This window comes from Gambusia affinis, linkage group LG02, assembly GCF_019740435.1.
Source record: "Gambusia affinis linkage group LG02, SWU_Gaff_1.0, whole genome shotgun sequence".
NCBI classification, from domain to species: domain Eukaryota; kingdom Metazoa; phylum Chordata; class Actinopteri; order Cyprinodontiformes; family Poeciliidae; genus Gambusia; species Gambusia affinis.
In genome coordinates, this window is record NC_057869.1 from 12287870 (window position 1) to 12302194 (window position 14325).

Genomic DNA, 14325 nt, shown 5'->3' on the forward strand with positions numbered 1-14325 from the left:
TATTATATTTTAACATATATTTTAGACAAATTTAATAATATACAGTGTTTCATGAGGAATTTTCTACGTTTTGTATATTATGCTTGTTAGCTATGTTTAATTTTACAACTGCTAACCGCTCATTGGGAGATGTTGCTCTGTAGTTTGTTTATGGTTATTTATTATATTTTATTTAATGTATAGGGGCAGAAGCTGCTGGACTGATAACTACCAACTTGATTTCCCCTTTTGTTAGAATAAATACACTAAACCTGATTGTTTCTGTTATGAAGTCGACCTACTGAACCTGAGACGAACATAAACAGGTTACACCTTCATAGATATTAAACAATGTTATATGTTTTTTAGTGACTGTGACCGTACCAAGCCAAATAGAAAACTTGTGAGCAAAACTGAAAAGGTGCGCAAACCTGACTCAGTTTCATCATGTCTGTCAGGAGGAATAGGACAAATTTTCAACAAAGATGAAACATAAGAAAACCAAAACATCTGAAGTCAAACAGAATAAAAGTTAAATTTACCAAATACAAATGTATATGAAACATTTAAATGAAGAAAATAAGCATTTTTTTCCATTAAATATCATGCTATTTAGCAAAAATAATCCTATTTGATTTAAAACAGCAACAGTTTAGTTAGATTTTGCTTCAGACAGTGAGGAAAAAATATATATTTTTCTTTCATGTGGTGCATACAAATATCTGTTTTTAACGGTATATGTTAATTTAAAGCGTTTTCTCCATGTAGCACTGAGGACCAACTAGTCATCCCCATATTCTATGTGAAATAGTATGATGTTTACATGCTGCCACAGACAGGAAGAAAGGACATAATATCGGAGTATATTGTCTGAAAGGAAGCTCACCATACTGGAGCTTCTGTTTGTTGTGTTTTTGTTTTTTTTTCTCCTAATTTAATTGTACGTCTGCTGGTGTGTTTGTTCATTGTTGCTCCAAACTCCTCTCTCCCATCTGCCGCTGCTCATTAGCATGGAAACAGGACCAGGAGCGTTTTCACACATACACACACTGGCCATTAATCAACAAGTCAGACCAGGTTCCATTCCCACACATACACACCACACACACCAAGACAAAAGCCAGTGCTCGCACACACCCAGCCCTTAATCACACACATATCCCAGAGCACACTTTGCTTGATCTCGACCACTCCTCTCGTCTCAGCGGATCAGACCTGGCAACCCGAATTTTTGTCCATCAAATCTGCCGTCCCTGTGATGTCTCAATCGCCTCTTTCCGTCCAGCGATGACTGCTCCCTCGTGGCACTCTGAGCGAACACAGGAAGATTTGTTCCCATCAGCTGTTTTCTCCTTTGTCTTCATAGGTTGAATTGGCAAGTATTATTGTGGGAATTTGCTGTCTAATTTGTCTGGGGGATCATGAATGGCCACATTGATGAGAAGAACGATTCCCATGGACTAACAGCAGGAGAGAAAGCGGCGTTTAAAGACAGACCGTAGAGGTAACAGAGTTACAGACAGAAATTACTTGAATTATGCTGCTTTAAAAATAAATACATTAACAGATTGTGTTCTATGATTTATGATATAAAACTTCAACAAAAAAAGAAAAAGATGGAACAAGTGAGCAAAACAAAATCATTTGGTTTTTCACCAATGTTGTTTTGGGTTCAGTCATGGCCATCAAAGATGTAAACTTTCACAAAACACATCAACATATACTTACAAAACACGACTGTTTGAATGGGAGCCAAAGCTGCCACATTTATTACATTTTCAGCTGCTGTGGTTTGCGTTCTCACTTGTCAGAAGACCCAAACTAACTGAAAAACATGTTCCCCAAGTCGCCTGTGGTGGCGCTGCACCAAGAACTCCTCAGGGAATCGACACAAAACCTCTGAAGAAGAACAGCGCAGCTTCTTTCTTCACTAAATGCAAACAAAAATGGAGCTGTGTCATATTTTAACGGTTGAAGGATTTGATATACATTATCAAATGTATATTTGTAAGATTTTATATATATTATCAAATCCTACAACGTGTTAGGAGCACGTAGGAATTTCTAACACATTCCTACGTGTTAGCAATGTTTAAATATTGCGGGTTAGCTGCTAATGCTAGCAACGCTCCTGCAGGCGCCGTTACTACGCGGTGAGTCTGTCCACAAAACCAGACTATTCTAATGCGGGTTGAGCAGGAATCTGTCACAAAAATGATCGTAGTGCCCTCATTTCTTACCTGTTTTCTATAAATATGGCTTAAATTAAAGCTGAGGAAGTTGCTGATGTTTTGAAACAGTTTGGTTTCTGTCAAGATGAAAGAGAACTAAGGAAATTTCTCTTATATCGGTCAATAATTTAGTATTACACAATTGCCGCTGTTAAAACTAATTAAAATGTAACAAACATCCTATACTTTAAGAAATATTTCATTCTGTTTGATGGACTATTGCCACGTTCTACAATTGAGGCAATTAGTCCAGTTTGTTGTTTATTGAAGGTTTAAAGGTTACAGCAGCTGTAGTGGGATAATAAACTGGTAAACAGGTGAAAAACAACAGTAAACCACTTATATTCTGCTTTTCCTCATTCTCTGTGTTTGCTTTATGTAGACTCGTTGCCATGGCAGCAGGCATAACATCTCTGCTAACCCAAAGAGTAATATATTTCCCAGAATGCCCTGCAATTCAGGGAGCTTCCTGCTTTTGGAGCGGACTCCAGTTCGGTTGCATTCACACTGCATTCAAACCGTGTCAGGGTTCACTTCAGCCGAACAGAGACCAAAGTTTTCAGGCAGATCAGAGTTCATTTGTTTGATCTGCATTAGAGTTCGGTTGCACATTCTCACCTCCACAAACGAACCGGACTTTGTATGCAAACGAACTAGAGTTTGATTAAAGCGGATTAAACAGGGCTGGTGGGAATGCACCCTAAAATAGTGAGTCTTCGTCTTTTTATTCGGTGTATGTAAATATCTGATTTCAACTATCTTTTAAGGGTACAGGAGAATATCCCTCTTGTCTCTGTCCTCATGTATCCCAGCATTTTCTTGTTTAGTCATTTATCAGTTAAGCCTATTTTATTTGTCACAGGCTTAACGTCTGACAGGACCTGTGAAAGTGACCTCTGGAGATTGGGCCGTGAAAAAGAAATTTGATCTCCAAGCAGCAAACGGAAAGCGACTGACCAGTAGCCTGCTGTGCTGTGGACCAGTGAAAGGCAGGTAAGGCTTCTGTCTCTGCTCACCTGCTGCTAAAGAGCAGAGCTGAATACAATTCAAACTCATCAGGGAGAGATAGAGAGACATCTGCCATCCCTCTATCTCTCTGTCCCCTCCTCTGTGTCCTCGGTAGCAACATCTGCTTCCTCCGCTGCTCTTTCCCATCATGCAGTGGGCGTGTCCTTTGTGTTGCCCCTCAAGCTTCATTGTTCTAGCCAATCATTGTCCTCCCCAAGCTGTTCCCACGATGCACCAGTAATGACCAGAAGGTGCTGATGGGAGCTGGTGTCTCTGAAGGAATGACCGTGTCCTTTGCAAAGCGTTTTAGCTCCCAAGGGAGAGGAGACAAAAAACAAAACATAAACAAAAACAGTTCTCCCAAAGGCAGCAGAGGAACGAGGAAGGCTCTAATTGCTAATTAACCACACCACGACCTGTAATTTAAAAAGAAAACGTGTGACTGTAAGAGAAGTGGGAGTGGAATATTATATTGTGTGAATATTAACAGAGACAATCGTGAAGGAGATGGAGCTCTGGGAAAAGATCAGAGCCTCGTCCCTGGGGAGCAGCGACAGATGAAGTAGCTGAATAAGCTGTCTGTCATTGTGTGACTTGGACTGCTGTGGTCACTTCGTTTGTTCAGACTCAACAATGGAGGATGGCTGAGAGAGAAACCTCTGTTTTCCCACAAGATTTAGCCTAGAAAATCTCTAGTCAGGGATGCTGAGTGTGTGTAGGGATTTGTTCCGATAGCAATTTGAAATGATAATAGACAAGAGTGGTGAGAAGTATGAAGTCACTAGATACATTTACAATGACCACACAGTTACAAAAATTTCTTCACTTTATGGAAACATGCCAATAAAAAAAAAAAACAAAAAAAAAAAAACTAAAATTTTTTGACATACAGTTTTGCAATCAATGGAAACACTTTTCTTCGCATCACATGATCAACAACCGGATGTTGCCACTCTCACAAACCACAAAGAAGAAAATGACAGGCAGCAGTTTGGAGGATCACAAACTTTTTCACGAGATTTTAATTGCATTTGTAAAATTGCGTATCTGTTTTGGCATTTTCAGAATATTAACAAACAGATTTGTAATGGAAACAACTTTTGAGGCTGAAGCACTTAATTAAAAAACCCATAATCTCTTCAATACAGTTGTTCTGTGTTCATAGTTGATTGAATTGGATCGGTTTGTTTTGATTCCTACAGTGATTCTGTAATTAATAACTCAAAGATAAATGAACAAACATTCATTGTATTTTGGTGAAGACAGAGCAGATGAAATAAAACAAACATTTTACATCCTAATAATTAAACATATTTCAGAACATGTTGCCTAATATCTCACTGATTATCTTAAATCGAGTTTTCTCTGCACACATTTATAGATTATTTTTAGATTAACATATTTCCATGTACATGCTTGTTATTAATTTATTTATTTATGCTCAGCCATATTGAATTACTTACATCACTTTTAGGTATACATATATTTTATACACTTAATCTCTTATGGTGATATTTGTATTATTAATATGCAAACAAAGTTTGTTTTCTTCTCCGTCTGACATTAATACAGACTAAACCTTTTCTGTTTTAGTTCAGGTGGGATTGCCAGAACAAAACCTTTATTGTTTCCTTTCAGTCTTTATGGGTCGAGTCAAACATTTAGGATATGCTTCCTCAAGCTTCTCATAATAGTTTAGTCTAATTTTAGCGCGTTCCTCCGGGCAGAGCTCGTGTAACCGGAACACTTTTTCAGCTCTTTCTACGCGTTTTCTGCCATCTTGAATGTGGCAGTAGAGCGATCGGAGCTTCCTAAGTCCTGTGCTGTGCGGATTTGTTTCAACCGTTTTACAATACAAACTGGATTCATTGGCATTAACCTTTCACAGGTAAGGATGGAAGAAAATGATAACATAATTTTTAGGAGCAGAATTACTTGACTTTGCAGCCAGAAACTCGCTTCTAAACAGAGAAATATTTTCTATGTAGCTAAATTGGCCCAAAGTAACCACTGATTGTTAGTGTAGCTAATGTTTTCTAATGAGAGAGAGCTGATGAGAAACTGCTGTTGGAGGGGAAGTGCATTAAAGACCAGGGGATTTTGTGAGGAAAGGTCATTCAGGATCGTCAGTCTGTTCTTCAGTCTCTGTTTCACAGCTCAGCTTCACAGTGCAGAAGCTGAAGTATTCAGCTAAAGATGCTATGAGTCAGAGCCCCAACATGCTGAAAATATATGTTTTTTCTAAATGTGAAAGATCCAGATATGTATTTTCTATTACACTTTTTGGGGCCTGCCCATAGCAATGCATAAGGAGAGCAGTGACTGACTTGCGAAGCAAGTCAGTCACTGCCTCCATGCATTGCATGGCAGGCACCTATTGTTCTACACCCAATAGAATGTCTCTTTAAGTATTATTATTTATTATTCTTCCGTCACCCGGAATGCGGCTCGTACCGCTGCGAGCCCACCCACAAAAGTGGTATCAAAACGTGCGGCTCGATCCCGGGAGGTGTGCTATTACTTCTGGTGGGATTTGGAGTTACCATGGCGACGTAAAAAGCAAAAAACGACCCCAAAATCACTAACGAGCTCACCAGGTGAAATCTCGTCGTCAAGGGGACGAAGCAACCTCTAAATCTTAAAAATACCCTATTTTTGAGGATTTTCTGTGTCGTCATAACTTCATGTAGAAACGCCATTCAAACTTCATTTTGTAGATACGTCCGTGATCTCTTTTAAAGTGAAGACAGCACGTCAATATGTATTATGGTTTGTCCACAACTTCTTTCTAAGCGACCCAAAGTTTTTGATTTTTGGAAAAATCAGAGTGTGAAGGCCGCTCCGCTAGAGTGAGAGTCAGAGCGACATTTTGACCCCAAATCATTTTTTAACTCGCCCTCACGCTCACAAATATTGCATGATTGGTATGAAACTTGGTCATGACATTGATACGCGTGCCTGCTCCGGTCAAATGTTTTCAAAAATTATCTAGCGCTTACAGTTTTCTCTCCAGGTGCTTCAGAGCAAAGTCATGCGCCAGGGTAGCAGACAGATCTCACTGATTCACTTCCATGTATTTCTGAAAAATTACAGACCTTGGCACACACTTTTTTTATCTCATCGCTGTTAATACTGTGAGTGAGGTAGAGATATGAATGGCGGGACTATGTGAGACGACAAATAGCCCTCTCATATGCTTCAAACGGTTTTCGAATATGTATTACGGTTCCCGAACGGGAAACAGTTTTTTGCAATGCTTTTTTTAGTCAAACTGGCTGGCTCAAACAGAGAATTGTCTCCCCCTGGATGTCTCACTCACAGCTGGCAGAGAGGATTATTTACCATGGCAACGGAACACATGAGGCCAGAGCAGCTGATTTATGGGAGGACACTCTGGAATGAGCTGGCCTTTAGAACTACTTGTGTTTTGGGCATTTTATAACTGATTTTTACAAACCATTGTTACACACAGGATTAATGTGTCAATTTTAAATAAAGCTTAATGGAAATTTCCCAATAAAAGCCCCAATATCTCTGTCAGGTCAGTGCCTAGGTCTCTGCCTATATAATCTTTTCCTCTCAGGTTATGGCACTGGCTTGCGCAGCAAGCCAGTGCAATGGCATTAACCTTTGACCTAATGATAATAAATAGGACTATCAGAACACCATATCTGTAGTTCTAACTAACACTCAGTTAAAACAGAGCTTCCATTTAGAACTACTGGCTGTTTAGGCCAGTAAATAAGAATTTAACCCAAACACTGTTAGGCATTGGTTTAGTGTGAGCATTTAATATGAAGCTTATGTTTATATTTCTAAAGAAAAGCCTTCATATTGCCCTCAGGTTAATGCATCGCCGTAAGGCGATGCAATAAAATTAGAATGCTTTATATTCTTCTCTCAGGTTAGGGAACTGCCTTGCGCAGCAAGGCAGATCGATTAAGACAAGACTTTTACCTTAAATAAACTATTAGCTATTTTACTTACTTATTAGTCATTTTAAATATACTGAATTGAGTAAATCAATTACAGAAAACATTCTAATGATACCCCACATGCTATTGGCAACACTTAGGTAAAGATATGTTTGGCCTGCTTTGATCAGAAAAACTAACTGCTTCAAACTATTAGTATTCCATCTCTCCCTGTGTTCATTGTCAAGGACAGTTGAGCTGCTCTTTAGAACTACAAAGACTGAAGGTTAGAACTACAACATGGTGGAACTGTCAGTTACTACAGAGGAGGACTGAGCTGGCCTTTAGAACTACTTGTGTTTTGAGCATTATAGAAACGATTTAACACATTCACTGTTACACATGGGATGAGTTTGACCATTTCTTATGATGCTTACTGAAAATTTCAAAATAAAAGCCTTGGCAATTTTTACATCAAATATTTAGTAATTTTTGCTTGACGTGATTGGTTTATCCAAAGCACTCTTAGACACTGGATTAGTGTGGGCATTTAATATGAAGCTTACTGCGAATTTCAAAATAAAAGCCTCAATATGCCCCTCTGAATAGTGCACCGTCGTAGGCGGTGCAATGATATCATTCTGCATTATCTGGTTCTCTCAGGTTAGGGAGTTCATTAGCATTAGCCTTTTAGCTTAAATAAGCTATTACCTATTTTTCTTACTTATCTGCCATGTTTAGTATTCTGAAGGAATTAAGTAAATTACAGAGAACATTCTAATAATATCCCACATGCTACTGAGAGCATTCACGCTAACATTAGCATTTTTGCTCAATTTAGCTAATACACTTACTTTATCATACTGAATGGTGCATGTCCAGTTTACTGAACATTCTACTGATTCTATTGATTACATTGCAGCTTTCTTTAGCATTGATGCAAATTCTTAGCATCAGAACGCTGGGTCCAAACCGACGGGCACACTTTGGCAGGCCCCAGTTAAATTTCTTCAGGAATTTTCTAGTTGATCATTTCTCTTTTATCCTTGGCTCTAGCCTGTGTACCAGGACTCACTGGACTTCTCCCAGTTTGACCAGCAGACTGAAGCCCTGCCTGTGGCCAGTGTTCCCAGTATAATAAATAAATGTGTTTTATTGCACTTCTATTTTTTCACTTTTTGTGTATTTTTAAATATCTCAATCTTCACTGTTAGTGTATTAAGACAGCTTATGTAATAAAATAAAAATAATTTACTGTTATAATTTTTTTCCCTCTTTGCTGTCTATAGCAAATTTATTTTCTCATGAGAATAAATTGAGAGAATTTTGATTTATCTATAAATAAGAAAATAAACATATTTTATTTAAAAGTAATGAAATAATCATACCTGAACCATTCTCTACAAACCAGTTTCTGGCCCTGGTCCCAGTGCTCAGCTGGACCTTTATGATGTTGTTTATATAAGCAGCTGACGAAGAAGCAGACGTTTGTAGGCGAGAGTGTAGCTGTGTAAATCTAAATATCTGCTCGGTTCATCAATGCAACACCTAATTGCAGTTGCTCCGACATTTTCGGAGACGTCCCTCTCCCGCTGCATTAACAGCCAGCTCCCCTCGCCTCCATCAGCTGGTCCAGGTTCCAGGTTCGGTTCACCGGGAGAGAACGGCTAACTCCCGGCACATCGTTTTAAAATCTGAGTTGAGTTTTCCCAATGAGGGGAAGTTAAGCACCAATATTATTCAATCAGGTAATAGTTGTAAATTGTTGTTTGCTGCTGAGCATAATCATTTTGTGGCTAAAACAAACATTATTTTTACATCAACTTCTAAGATATGTGAAAATCATTGGAAGGCTCAGAATCAGTCCAGTACTGGTACCGGTCCACATTCTCAGGGGAGAAAGACTCAGCTGGTATAAATTACATTTTTAGCTATTGGAGTAACGCTTAAGAGAAATTAATGTAATCAAAGAATGTTATGAATATGTGTGTAGAGCTGCACTGGTTGCAGTTTTCTGGCCGGTCTGTCAGTCGTACTTCTCACTGCAGAGCAGAAGAAGACTGAGGCTGATTTTTACACCTTTGCTGACAAAGATAAGATCAGGGGATGAGATCAGCTTCACATGTAAGTATCGGCCGATCACGATTCCCCAAAATTATGGAAATCCGCCCCCAGAAATCAACTGGCCGATAAATCAGTTGGCCAATAAATGGATCCTATATTATACATGTATGTAATATAAACAGTCAGAGATGCAATATGTTTATGGCAGGTGTGTGAATGATCTAATGATTGGACTGCTGATTGCAGCCGGTCCACATTGTTAGAACTAGAGGGCCCGTTGTGCGTGCTGTGGTGGCGTAGGGGATAGTGCGACCCACATTTGGAGGCCTTCAGTCCTCGACACGGCGGTCGCGGGTTCGATTCCCGGACCCGGCCGACGTTTGCCACATGTCTTTCCCCCTCTCCTTACCTCTTTCCTGTCAGCCTACTTTCAAATAAGGGACACCACAAAAGACCCACTGGAGGGGAGAAAAAAAGAAAAAGAACTAGAGGGCCCCAAAACCAGATTTCGCTTAGGGTCCCATGGAGGCCGGCCCCCATGGGGCAAATGCTGTCTTGTATTTGGCAGTACAGCGATCGGAGCTTCCTAAGTCCTGTGCTGTTCGGACTTGTTTCAACCGTTTTACAATACAAACTGGATTCATTGGCATTAACCTTTAACAGGTAAGGATGAAAGAAAATGCCTTTGGCACAATCAAAGTTTATTGTCTTTACAATAAAATGACAAAATAAAAGGAAATTACATTCATATCTTGAAACGTTAAATGTACATTAAATTATGGAATCATGTAAATATGTTCTTGAGTAAAACACTGTAAAATTGTGTCTGTTCATCGTTAATATAAAAACTATCAGAATAATTTCTCTCAAATAAAAACATTGTGCTCTTTATTCAGAAATCCCCCAAAACAATTAAATAATCACATCAAAAGTTAGAACATTTCAAAAAGCTTCTGAGTGTTAAGTCACAAGGTCGCTGCGCCGTTACCTAGCAACCCCAGCAAAACCCAGCCCATCACCTAGCAACCCTAGCCAAGCAGAGCTCCAGAGCGTTTGGTCGGCTGGTATTACCGCTGTATTCGCTGTACAGTGGTTGATGGAAAAGACAAGCGTTTTGTTGTTGACTTACCATTCAGAAACCAATTGCTGCACATTCACGGCTGCATGATTGCGCATTTGTTTGAAGCCATTTTCATGCGTGAGTGTAAACAGTCAGTTGGGGGCGTGGCCAGCAGCCGCTCATTTGGATTTAAAGTGACAGCTCATTATGAAAGGAGCTCAAAATAGGCAAAACTGAGCAGACCAAAATATCATTATATAGAAATTATTTTGTGAAAAAATGCAATAGACATACTTTGCATATCATGTAGGCCTAAAATAATCTGTATAAGGTCATCTCTTCAAAGAAAATTGCATTTTGAAATGCTTTTTGACTTCTTTTAATACCAATATTTCACAGATGCTGGTCACTTGGAATTACAGGTTGTTTTGACTAAGAATCCTGCAAGAATGTGTTTTCTAAACGCTGGAAGCAATCAGTTAAATGTGTGTGAAAGGTCAGATTTAACTGGGGTTCATGGTCACTACAGATGCTGCTTGACAGTATGAGACACAGAAATCTTCTTCTGCCATTGCAGAACCATAATCCAGTTTCAACAAAACTTTCATCATGGTATTTTTGTATGTGTGTGAGGGACAGGCACAAAGAGATTGTTTGGGAGTGTAACAAGGGAGGAGGAAAAAAGTTCCCACTTAGCCAGTGACTGTCCTTTTGTCTGGTCACCTGTCAAACACACCAGCAGGCATTAACGTGGATTTTTACACATGGGATTTCAGATTGCTCCAGCAAACACACACACATATACACACACTTAGATTTTCTAAAAGATCTGCAACAGGAGAGAAGAGTGGAGAGGGGCGCATGAATGGACAGATTAATCAGATTATAGCAGTGACACACTTAAACAGGCTGTTCTCTGGATTAGCCACGGTCCTGCCTACACTTCACCACGATGAAAAGTGCAAGAGCAGAGATCAGACTATCACACAATATATACATATATATATATAAACTTTTAAACATGTCTGATTTATTTGAAGTATTACCCATGTTTTAGTTTTGTCCCATGTCCTACAATTTAAATAAAGCCACAGCCTGGACAATGGGAAAAGCTCAGCTCTTGCTAAATATTAGCAGCAGATGAAAATTAGAAGCAAGCTCTGTTGAGTGAATGAGCACTTCGCTATATATTTGACCATGAAGAAGTTTCGATTTCACCCCAGAAGTTCAAAGAGTGCTGCTCTTTATGTGCAGCAGGGCAGCATATGGCAGCCAGTGACCAGGGCTTTGTCTGACTACTGACACCAGATAGATGCCGCGAGGGAGGACACGAGTGTTTGCGACTGTTTCGGGGGCCGGAGGACAGCCTGACAACAACAAAGGGCCAGCTTTAAGCCTGTCTCCTGTGATTTTCCAACTCAGCGAAAAGCTATTGTGGCACTGAAAAAAAGTTAAGTTAAAAAGCTTAGCATGGTATGTGCTAACAACTGCCTGCTGCTCATGTAATACAAGCAAATGCTTTCTGAGCAGCCACAGTGGCAGTCTTTAGAAGGGTAACCGTCACTGTGTCTGCAGCCGGTGTGCAGGTCACTGGTTCAATGTTCTGGTCTCTAGAGCCTGATGGGCTGCATGGACGGTTCGGTTAAGGAGGCGCTGAAAAAGCTGCAAACCCCAGTCAAAATTACTGCTTTTTGAGACGTGATGAGAGACATTTCCAAACTTTTTCCATATAACTTGTGACACTAGTCCAGTAGAATTCAGCTACAAAACAAACAAAGCTGTTAGAGGGGAGAATAGGAATTAAAGACCTGAAATAACTTACTTGCATAAGTGTGTACACTATTGAATAAATTCTTTACTGTGAAACCTTGTTATTATTTACATTACACATTTGATCTTCTTGAGCTGACACCATGAACTACGGTAACTCCGATGAACCCTGAACAATTCATTGGAGTCGTAGTTAGATTTTCTAATTTCCATCCCCCAGCTACACTCAGAGTTTCCAGGATCAACATAAGGTCAGCATATGACCCTTCAGTCAGGAGAAGAGTAAATCATGGCCATACCAACGTACCAGTCAACAATGGAAAAATATCTCTGGTCACCTCTGAGAACATGTATTTAATAGTGACCTATTATGCTTCCTAGAACAGGTTAGTGTGGGTCTCTGAACATGTACAAAATATGTTCATTAAATCTTTTGCACTAAATCAATCTGCTCAGTTCTGCCTATTTTGAGCTCCTCATAATGAACTCTTTTAGGATCTCTTGTCACTTTAAATCCAAATAAACTGCTGCTGGCCATGCCCGCTAACTTCATGTTTACACTTTCATGTGAAAATGCCTGCAAACAGATGCACACTTATACAACTGTACATCTTTGAAAAGCAGAAGTGGAGCCTCATACACAACCAACAAGAATGCAGCAAGTAGTTTCTGGTGGGTCCAACCAAACACTTGTCTTTTCCTGTAGCCATTGTAGTGCGAATACAGCAGTAAAACCGGCTGACCAAATGTGCTGGAGCTCAGCTTGGATTTCTAGGTGAAGAGCTGGTTGCCTGTTAAATGTGACATAATAATGATGAGACTTTTGAAACAACTAACTGCTCACACACCAAAAAAATTTACTTAATGGCCAACAATGGTTTTATGTTTTTTCTTTTTTTTAAAAAATATATTGTTAAAACTATTGTTTTTAGAAGCAGAACCAAATGAAAGTATAAAAACCTGCAAAGTGTGAATTTTGAATAATTTGTCCCCTTTTCAATGCCTTGTTGAGTCTATAACATGAGGATTTAAGGCATGGTGAAGGCAAAATGTGGTCCAGTCGCAAATTAGCCAGCTGTACTTATTGAAGTGTCTGTTTATAATTGTTTTAAAAAATAAAATTTGAAATGTGGGGTTGGTAAGTTTGGTCTTTGGTCTTTGGACCCTACAGACTAGCAATTAGCTGCATCATCCAGGTTCTTAAAGTTAAAATATTAGTTGCTTGAAACCTCACTTCAAAAATCTTGAGCCAGACCTTTGAAGCTTTTGTTAATTTTAATGTGATTTACACTGATTCAGTTTGAAAACATTGAGGAATTATATGACTCTGAGACTTATCAGGCCTTCTTCATTCACATTTAAAAGTGTGAAACACAAACTGTAATATAAAAGATGACTTTTAGGACATGAAATGAGGAAAGAATAAATGTAAACTCCATGTCACATCAATATGTACAGTGCATAAAAATGCACAAATATTTGCGAGCAACACAAAGCTGGCTTATTTTTTATGTTGCTGGTAAAAATAATACAAAGCGATGTCAAAAAGTTGTCCTTAATCTTTTCTATTTCTTATTTTGAGATCAGTCAGCCACATTATGACCTCTGTGTCTCTGTGTTAATGTGATGAATGTCAACACTTAATCCTGTTCATCTTTTTGGTAAAGTTTTGATCATCCGTCATCCAGTTTTAAAGCCTATCTGGTGTGTGTTTATAAAAGAATGCAAACCATATGAGTTTCTTTGATGGCTGCCTTTACTCTCTCAGTGGTCGCTAAATGGGACACACACACACTTACACACACATTTATATACAGAGTGTAGTCAGGCAGGGGCAACTGGGACTAAATCCAGACTGGTGGTTTCTATCTCCAGCTATAAATACCCCTCTTCTTAAACAAGATCACACACATGAACTTGTACTCAAATGAAGAGGCTCATAGACAAAAAGAGATCCAGTCACAAACACATTAAGAAAATGAAACGCACACATTTGGACTAACATTCGGATCCGCACAGAGAAATGACTTTGGCCTCAGAGGAGGCTTGCTAAGCGGTCTATGATTATGGGGTGTGTCTTTGTCTCATTTAGTGGTTCCACAAGGAGACAGTCTTCTGCTGTGTCAGACAGATACACACACACAGGCACCCCCCCCACACACACACACAAACTCATGCAAACACTACTTACACAATCACTTAGTGACGGCAAATCTCTCTGCCTAAATTTGTTCGACAACTTTTTAAAGTGCTTGTGCTTTCGTCGCCGTCTTCTGAGTTAATCCAAGCAGTACTGGCT

The 14325-nt window shown here is 39.3% G+C and overlaps 1 protein-coding gene across 3 annotated transcripts in view; it reads left to right on the forward strand.

The window, feature by feature from the left end:
* Positions 1-1885: 1885 nt before the first annotated feature.
* Positions 1886-14325, forward strand: part of fam120b (family with sequence similarity 120B) — a 55766-nt gene continuing 43326 nt past the window's right edge. For 2 of the 3 annotated variants that reach the window (XR_006372553.1, XM_044136306.1), the window contains exons 1-2: positions 1904-2132; positions 3073-3203. The gene's annotated coding sequence lies outside the window, so the exon portion shown is untranslated. Of the gene's footprint in view, positions 2133-3072; positions 3204-14325 lie in introns of all 3 variants that reach the window. The other variant, XM_044136263.1, reaches the window with a different exon arrangement.